The sequence below is a fragment of the Ipomoea nil genome, unplaced genomic scaffold, assembly GCF_001879475.1.
Source record: "Ipomoea nil cultivar Tokyo-kokei standard unplaced genomic scaffold, Asagao_1.1 scaffold0666, whole genome shotgun sequence".
In the NCBI taxonomy this organism is placed as follows: domain Eukaryota; kingdom Viridiplantae; phylum Streptophyta; class Magnoliopsida; order Solanales; family Convolvulaceae; genus Ipomoea; species Ipomoea nil.
Genome location: NW_017617094.1, coordinates 1,360,241 through 1,371,252, shown reverse-complemented (window position 1 = coordinate 1,371,252; position 11,012 = coordinate 1,360,241).

Sequence of the window (11,012 nt, the reverse complement as noted above, 5' to 3'; positions counted from 1 at the left end):
TAATGCGCAATTTAGTCTCATACTATTAAAAATATCTAATTTAGTCCTCTAACTTGTAAAATCATACCCAATTTGGTCCTCCGTTACAATTTCCATTCATCCACCATTATAGGGAGGGGTAAAAACATCCTTTTATCTAATAGTTGAAGGACCAAAATGGGTATTAACTATTATTATCTAATAGTCGACGGACCAAAACGGGTATTAATTATTATTATTATTATTATTATTATTATTATTATTATTATTATTATTATTATTATTATTATTATTATTATTATTATTATTATTATTATTGGGACAATGTCTCCCACCACCATATTACTTCCTACAGTATTATTTTAAAAAATAAAATGTAAACTACTAAAGTCAGTCTGTTCGTCCTTAAATGTGGTGTGAGTTAATTGACTAAAAAAACCTAATGAAATCTCAATTTCTTTTCTTTTAGTTAAATAAACATATATGATTAGAGTACACTAATTATTATTCTCTTGAATCTAACCTTATAATTGTTATTTGCTTCCCAAAGCTGACATATCCATTACGACATCATATGATATGTATTATGAGATTTCTTCCATTTTTAATTTGTTTAATGTGGTCTTTGTTCTTGGAAAATGATTTTCATAAAACATTCTTTAGACTGATCTTGATCAATCCACTATCAAGATGTCTTCTCTTTATTTATTTATTTTTTTGGTGAAGAGAAAATTTCGCAATCATTATTTTATATGTGCCCAAAACTCGAGAGAGTGCTGACAAAAATGGAACTCTATAATGATCTTCAAATAATATTTCACTCACTTGACCACTCTTTAGTCCTTTCGGAACATAATGATATCTTTTGAAGATTTGATTTAGTTAACGATTAATTCGGTTTGAAATTGTCGATTAACCAAAATTTTAAATATGTAAATAAATAAATAAATAATCTAATATGTAAAATCCCTATAAATTTGTAATGTTGTTATGGTATTGTTTCTGTATATTTCTTATGGATTTATTATTAAATTACCAAATTATCTTAACAGGTGACTCAATTAAGTAAAATTATCAAAGTCGATGACCTAATTAAACACAATATATCGTTTAGGACTAATAAATCGAGTAAACTCACTATAGTTGATGACTAAATTTGATATTAACTCTAACATTAACACCGATCCGAGTAAGTTTTGGCTGAGATTGCTTTATCATGAAAAATGTAATATTTTATAAAAAAATATTATATTTTTTTATGATGAGTACATAGAAAATATATTATATTTTAATTAAAATTATTTTACCACTCTCTAACACACTTGTAGTTGGTACACATAACTTTCACAGATGGCTAACAAAAACTTTTTTTTTTTTTTGAATGCTACTGACTCCATTACAATGTAGTATCTGTTCATAAACTATTTTCAAGCATAAAGAGTCAATGCAACCTCCACTAAAGCTCAAACTCACGACCTTCTATATAAGAGTTCAACATTGGTGTCATTAGACCACAACGTCTTGACAACAAATGCTTAATTAATTAGCATGATTCTATGAATACAACTATAATGCAATATTGGAATAATTCTAACTAAGTTGACAAGATAATTCTTTTGACAATAAAAAGTTTTAAGTTTAACTCTTTTATGTTATATTTTGGTCGTATCCATGAAAGGGAAAGAGCAGAAAGACCAAGAATGGATCAACTCCAGAATAACTCCCATTCTCATTAAGCATTGAATCAAACATATATACATCACAAGGATAACAGTTACAATATAATAATATCAAAAATGGGGAAGATCATGGGTTTGTGGGAGATAATGGCCATAAAATAATAATATTTATAACACTCCCCCTTGGACATTATTCGTTTACAATCTTGCTTTCATACAAACTTGCTAGGAAAACCCTATGGGAAAAACCTAGACAAGAAAAGAGTATAATAGAAAATATATCCATGCCTCATTAAAAACTTCACTAAGAAAACCATGTGGAAAAAACCTACACTACAAGAAATTTCACATTTAGTGATAATAGAAATTGTCACCAAAACTATCGATTTTGGTCACTATTGAAATTAGTGACCAATTTTTGAAGTCGTCACCTGTCGTCACTATATCCTCCGTCACTATTGTAGTAGTGACGACTTTTGAAAAGTTGTCACAATTACTTAGACTTTTGTGACAATGTTTACGTACACTAAAAGTAGTATTTCAGTGATATCAATAGTCGTCACAATAAATGTATATTTGGTGACGAAATATGTTATTACAAAAAAATGGATCTAGTGACAACTTAAATTGTTTCAATTAATTATTTTTATTGTGACAACACTTTAGTCACAATACTTATACTTATTTGTGAGAAATGTTATTGACTCAAAAATGATAATCATTGACCTAAAAAGTTTTACCAAATAATTATTTTGTTGTGACAACAATCATGGTAACAAATATTGTATTTGTTTGTGACAAAAAGAAGTTAATTCTGAAACAATCATTGGTGTTAACTAAAGCCGTAACAATACTCAAAATTAGTGGCAAAACTTGTGTCACTAAAATAAGTTGAAATAGTGTCACTATTGTCAATCTTGATATTTTTATAAGTGACCATTATTTGGTCACTTTTTTTTTTTCAAATAATACTAGCCAAATGCACACAATATATATATATATATATATATATATATATATATATATATATATATATATATATATATATATATAGATAGAGGCGGGTTCAGGTGCGGCAGTGTCTTAGGGTGCGGTTATTTCTTACGGTGCGGCAACACCAATAGTTCACCAAATATGCACCATCAACGTTAGGAAATACACCACACAAAACAGAGTAAACAGAGCCCTGCATCACCAAACACACACCATTAGGTGTGAGCAAAAACACCATACACTGTTCGGAAATACACCATTGGGGGTGGTGAGTTATATGGTGTATTTTTTTGAGTCTGTGGTGTATTTTGTGATGTTTTATTACATTTCATTGGGGTGTGTTTTTATTACACTGTTGGTGTATTCTGGAATTTGACCGCACCGCCGCACCGTAAGACCCCGCCGCATATGAGCGCTCTTCTATATATATATATATATATATATATATATATATATATATATATATATATATATATATATATATATATATATATATATAATTATTTATTTCAAAATCTTGTCATAATTAAATGTTTTAATTTAATTATTATCTGGAATAAAATAATTCATTCAACAAATGTTACTTGTCAAATTAAAATATATAAAAAAAAAAAGAGACCTCATTGTCTAACAAATATATGTTGTTAGAAATACAATAGAAAGCAAATAAAAACGTTTTAAAATAAAATGCCTTGATTATTCTTCACTTGAGGTATTGATGGAGATACATTGCTTATAGCATATTTGGAATGCTTGATTGCTTGATAAGTGAGCAAAAATTTGCTTGATTTCAACAACTTGTTTCTTTAAAGCTACTTGTGCAATTTCTTTAAATTTTACAACGTACTTCTTCTTCCAAATTCTTTCCTGCAGTAAAATTTAAAAAAAAAAAAAACAAAAAAATACAAGTATACGATATTATATATAAGAACAAGATTAAATTTAAAACTCAAAATATAAAATATCATATCACATGTACAACCAATAACAATTAAGTAGGTTATTTTAACAATTCCCTCAAGACAAAAATGAAAATGATATTTACAACACTCTTTGTAACACCCCAAAATTTAACTTCAATTCATAAATTTTCCGATATATATATATATATATATATATATATATATATATATATATATATATATATATATATATATATATATTCCTAAACATACGGTAATACATAATAAATCAAACAAATAAATTTTATTTTTTTTTCTTCATGCATTTCATACAAAGAAATTTATCACAGGTATTACAACAAATACTTCCAAATAATCACATCAAAAAACTATATCATTATATACTAAGACATTTTCATAATCATCAACTAACAAAATTCATATATTTTGAAAAAAAATATGGCAAATTAATGGAGGACAAAACCACTTACCGGTTAAGCAATTTCCCTTCCAATAGTTTTCCTAAGCCTCGGTATTCAAATCCAATGTAGGCTTGAGTGGATTGTTTCAACTCTTGAAAAGAATATGAGAAATTTGTTTTGTATTCCCTTTTAATTTAAAAGTGCCAAAATGGAGAGAAAGGAAGAAGAGAGGAATTTTTTTTTTTTTTTTTCTGTTGCTAGAAGGATCAGCTAAGGTAGGAAAAAAAAAGAAGAAGAAAAATAATTATATTGGTCATCATCCTTCCTTAATCAACTTATAGTAGTAATTTAATAGGAGAATATTTTAAGTTGTAGTCTCATCATATTAATTATAAAGATTCTTATCATATATATCAGTATACAATATATATTACATAACAATTCACATGTTTTCCATATATATATTTATATCAAATATTATCCTACCTATTATATATATAACATATCAGGGGGAAACTGCGACTTAAATAATTCAGGGGAGAAAATACTATAAGTATATAACACAGGAAAAAAAGTGTCATTTCCCCTTCTTTTAAATCAAAACAAGAAGATAAATAAATGCTCAAAACATATATGCTAGGGACCAGCTTTTCAATTGTAGTTGTGCATTTTAAGGAAAAATGTTTCATTCTTTTCAAAAGCTTGAACACCAACCCTAAGGACCCCCACACCCCGACCCGACAAAACATCTGGGGGGATGGAAAATGTAAATTATGGTGACTTAACTGAACATAAACCACATAGGTTAGACCTTTGCTTACTGTACACAATGAGCCCCTCTCATTTTGAGAGGTTGCTCCCACACTGTCACTGGTAAGACTCGATTCCTGATTATTTTTTCTAAGTTTCACCTCTATAACCAGTTGAACTGCCCATGCGTACGGAAAAACGTTTCATTCTGGTCCTTCTGGAATGCCCTATAACGCCGTCTTTAACGTTAACGTTAATAATCTAAGCTGGCATATTATAAGCTCACAAGAAATGTGACTCCCATCATTCCAATGTAATTGCAATCTATATCTATATATATATAAAAGTAAAATCCTCCAAACCAATTTTCCTCCCAAAACTTAGTGTCATTTATGTAAATTCATATATATATATATATATATATATATATATATATATATATATATATATGTATATATTGATATTAATAATAATATATAAATTAGGTAGTAAAAGAATAATTAAATAATTAAATATAGTAAATATTCCCTCTGATATATATAGACATTATATACAATTAATATTTAATTTAATCTACATATAATAATAATAATTTTATTACCTTAGTTACTTTACTTTCTATATTTTTTAAATAAATTATTATACTTTCCTTTCGAATTACTATTTTTCACCTATAAATACAAATTTATAGACTTTGGCATTCATTCATCTTCCCTCACACTACTGGTTCTTCATGATTTTCAATCTATTCCTACGTCTTTTTCAATCCTAGCAAAACTCATTCACTTAATCTCTACTTCAGGTAATTGTTTCTACTCTCCAAATTCTTTTGTTTAAATCTAAGTTTGTTGAGATTGATGATGATGATCAATGAATAATATGTTTCAATTATTATTATTATTGAATTTATTTGATTCACAGGTTTCTTATCAAGGTGGTTAGGATGCTATTAAGGTTACGTTGATAGAAAGTTTGTCTTCGAGGGTAAGATTTTATATTCACCAAAATTATTATTTTCCCCGAGTATTGTATATATTGATATTATATGATATATGTTATTTATGTGAACACAAATACATTTATCGATAAATGATAATATTGTGAGTGGTGATTCTCGAAATATTGAGAATGAGTTTTGATTTGTCGAACTCGTGTGTTATGTAAATACTTGGCTTGAAATTTTTGGTGTTGTATACATAGTAGTATTGTGAAATTGTATTAATATTGAATTACGGATTATAATTATATTTTGGACAAATTATGTGGAGAAAATTGTATTTTATTTTTCAGGCAATGCGATACAAGGTTTACATTGTTTTCCCATATTGGATTACAATAGGAACATTGTCTTGCATTCTTTCGTTGTTATCCAAATATGGAATACAATAAGGACATTATGGCAATTCAAGAAACGCTAGAGCCTAGAGCGAACAACCATGACGAAATATATATGCTCCCATCGCAAATTCGCAATCGTATAATAAACGTTTATAATTATTTATTTATTTATAATAGTAGTCAATATTACAACACTACACATCATTTGTTATTTTGAAGAAAAATATTGTTGTATAGTAATTTCAGTTTTAAGTACTAAATTGATTTTGAGATATTATTTGATGTTGTAAAATTAACATAATTACTATAAATAATATTTAATAATTGACAAATTCTATTAGGCAATAAAAATTACCATTATAAAATCTTTTGGACTATGGACACATTATTTTTAATTATTTCGGTTTAATAATATTATATCTTATTTATAAAAAATCAAAGTAATATTTTTAGTACTATTGAATATTGATTGACTAAAAATAATCTTAATTATTATTAATGCAATTAATAGGTATTTTGTTTTAAAAAGTCTTTAAATATATGAATTATACATACCATAAAATCAATTAGTAGGACAATTATATTAGATAATCTAATTAATAATTTACTTTTTAAATTATAACCCCTTTTCAATAATGAATATAATATTTCTTCCGTGGAAATATTTGTGGTAATTTTATTACATTATAATTAATAAAATATGAAATATAATTAAGAAAATAAAATTATAAAATTAACAATGCATGGAATATTTATAAATTTTACAAAATATACATACATACACTTTTTTTGTAGATAAATACATACATACAGTTACGCACTATACTAAATAGTCATACAAAATATAAATGTTATTTTTTTTTTAAATTTTTAAATGTAATTTTTAATTATAAATCGATGAGTGCACATAATAGTGTTTATTTCAGTGTATTTTAGAGAATAAGGTTACAGGCTTTATATACACAAAGAAGAGCTAAATGATAGGAAACTAACATAGAATTATTCTAACAATCCTAATAATGCTAACCGCTCAATAAAATCTATCAATATAAATTATAATTAATGATATTATATTATATAATTTTCATATATACATATTAATAAATATTATGTGTATATATAATGTATTATACAATCATATAAGAAAATGCGTCTGATTAGAGTTTAAATTTACTCATACAAAATTTAAAATTTACATTTATTTTATTGATTTCTAAGTATATATAATTTTTTTTAGCTATTATTCATATTTTTAGAATTATAATATATATGAAATAGAATTAGGAATAAATCAACTTAATTATGTGAATTTTTCTATAAATGTATCAAAATATGTAATGATTAGAGATTATATTAACCATACAAAATTTAAATTCTGTATGTTATGAAAATAGATACTTGACCAAATATATAAAAGTCCAACTATATTATTATATTGTACAATTTAACATCTTTTTATTTTTGTCTATTATCATTTTTAAATTCTTAATAACAAATTTTTTTTTTTTGTGCAACGAACGAGTAAAACACTATATTTTAAAAATTACAATTGGATAAATGTCATAAATTAATTAGTACAATATCATTTTGGTTTATAATAATTAAAGAAAAAAATAAATAATTCAAATATGTGAGCCAATGATTTCAAAATGAAATTAATATACACTTACAAATAAATATAGCATGATTAGGTTTACTTTAATTAGTTTTAATTTTCTTAATGAAATGAATTTTCTTTATCAGTTTTTGATTGGAGACTAAGGGAGTGTTTGTGTTGCCGAAAAATATTTTAAAAATAAAATACTTACTAATAAAAAAAATTGTCAAATATTTTTTTAACCCCTAATAACATGTGTAAATCTTATATTTTTTAAAAAAAAATACAAATTGATAAATATCATAAATTAATTAGTACAATATCATTTCTGTTTATAATAATTAAAGAAAAAATAAATAATTCAAATATGTGAAGCAATGATTTCAAAATGAAATTAATCTATCTATACTATTAATAAAATTAAATAATAATTTACACCAATCTATATCTATACTATTAATAAAAGTAAAATCTTCCATTAAATTATCTCTTAACCCTTCTGATACAAGATTGACCTTCAAGTTCTAGCATAAACAATTCCCGTTGATGCTCGCATATGTCATGACTGTCAACAAAAGTCAGGGTCAAACACTAACTCACGTTGGATTATTACTTAAAAAATCAGTCTTTACTCACAATCAATTGTGCGCGATTTTTTCCCGAGTCACCCATCCTGATGGCCTGAAAGTTTTAATAATATCATTTCTGTTTATAATAATTAAAGAAAAAATAAATAATTCAAATATGTGAACCAATGATTTCAAAATGAAATTAATATTCAGTTAAAAATAAATATAGAATGATTAGTTTACTTTAATTAGTTTTAATTTTCTTAACGAAATGAGTTTTCTTTATCAAGTTTTGATGGGAGACTAAGGGAGTGTTTGTGTTGCCGAAAAATATTTTAAAAATAAAAATACTTACTAATAAAAAAATTAAAATATTTTTTTAACCCCTAATAACATGTGTAAATCTTATATTTAAAAAAAATACAAATTGATGGCCTGAAGGTTTTAACTCTACACGAGGATGGACAAAATTCTGTTACTACCACCAATATCGTCTACAAAGAGATTTTCAATAATGTGTAATTCAATAGTGATATTATAAGGAAATAATAATTTACATCAATCTATATCTATACTATAATTTCGGTGTAATTTTATAAGGAAATAATAATTTATTAATTATTATTTACACCACTTTATATCTATACTATTAATAAAAGTAAAATCTTCCATAAATAATGTTTAATTAATTGACATATTCTATTAGGCAATAAAAATTACTATTATAAAATCTTTTGTACTATGGACACATTATTTTTAATTATTTTGTTTTAATAATATTATATCTTATTTATAAAAATTCAAAGTAATACTTTTAGTACTATTGAATATTGATTGACTAAAAATTATCTTAATTATTATTAAAGCAATTAATAGGTATTTAGCTTTAACAAGTATTCAAATATATGAATTATACATAGTAGCATGGAATCAATTAGTAGGACAATTATATTAGGTAATATATTACAACAAATTACAACAAATTCACGGGCGAAATCATATCTTTAATTGCATTATATAATATTTGAGTTATTACTAAAAAAAATCAGTCTTTAATCACGGTTAATTGTATGTTACTTTTTTCCGAGTCACCCATTCTGATAGTCTGATAGTTTTAACTTTAGACGATGATGGATAAAATTCCGTTACTACTACCAATGTCGTCTAGCTATAAAGAGATTTTCAATAATGTATAATTTAAGCCATTGATATTATGTTTTTTTTTTTTATATACAAAAATGACAAAATTGCTATATAGCTGATCTACATAGAAAATATATCTTCCGTATAAATAATTTATATAACTGAGTTCCTAGACAACGAGCTAATTAGCCCAATTAATACAAATTATAAACACTGATATATAAAATCTCTAAAGTTGCAACACCGAATGCGTATATCTACACGTTAGCTATTAATTGGGCAATTATTTATTCGAATTCAAGCATTGATAACATCAGAAAACATAATCGGTGCAACTCAATTCTTCAATTATATTATATAATATTCGATTTTATAATTTATACAATTGTATATCGATATAAATATTTTTAAAATTTTATAACAAACTCATTCCGTGCAACGCACGGGCGCAAATACTAGTAATTATATAAGGGAAAATAGTACCAAAGCGTTGGGAGTTGCTATCAATTATTTGCCCCAATTCCTATACTTCAACCTTTCCTTCATTCAATTTGTTTGATTTCATTAGTAGTATATATGCTAGGTAGACGAAGGTTAGCTTTCCATGAAAATAGCTTTGTGATTTTAGCCAACAAAAGAAAATAGACAAAAAGTGTTTTATGATCTTAGTCAACATGAAAAAAAAAAAAAAAAAAAAAAAAAAAAAAAAAAAAAACTTTTTTGTGATCAGTCTAAATTGTTTATAGTTGACCAATTCAAACTAAGAAAGTGAATATGTAACTTTAAAATTATCCCCAATGACTAGAACTAGTATTGGAGTGGGGATTATGATATATTTGGTAAGTTGTGCTTCTTTTGATTTCTGATATATTTGGAATAAGAAACTAGTGTGAAGATTATGTCTAAAGTAGGCAAGTAAATCTCTTGTGCATACCAACATTTGTCCATGCTTGTTAAACTAAAGTTACCGTGATTTACCTCTTCTCACGTGCTCCGTCAGGTCGAAGAGTGAAGCCTTTAAGGTTGATAACTCAACCTCTTTAGGAGAGGAAGTATTGGAGTGGTGTCACACTTAAGTTTGCTATTTTGGTTCAAATTTATGGAGAAAGTTTATTTAATCAAATAAGTATACAAGCACTACAATTTACTAAACACTCACAAGACAAAATATAATTTGTCCACAATTTTTTTTTTAATGATAAACTTTCAACAACATTCTAATTCTATGTAACTTGTGACATTAGATGTATTCTTAATACCAAACTCAATTCATGTTAAAGTTAGATGTGAAAGTAGTAGCAGTGGTTTGAGGAGGGTAATGGAAAATACAAGCATACTCCTATGAACAAAAATATTTTTTTAATTAATAAAAAATGACTCAATAAAAAATGAGAGACAACTAATGAGCAAATAGGAACCAACGTAACATTAATTAATACATATAATATTTACTACACGGATACACACAAACTACTCCAAAGTAGATTGTGTGCATTGGGCGTTTGAAATATTAGATTGTGTTTATGTACATTCAAATAGAAGATTGTGATCATTCATTCATGTATAAATTCACTTCTCAAGTGTATGCTGAAACCCAAATCCATTATTTACACTCCTTGCCAGTTTTGGGGATAACTATC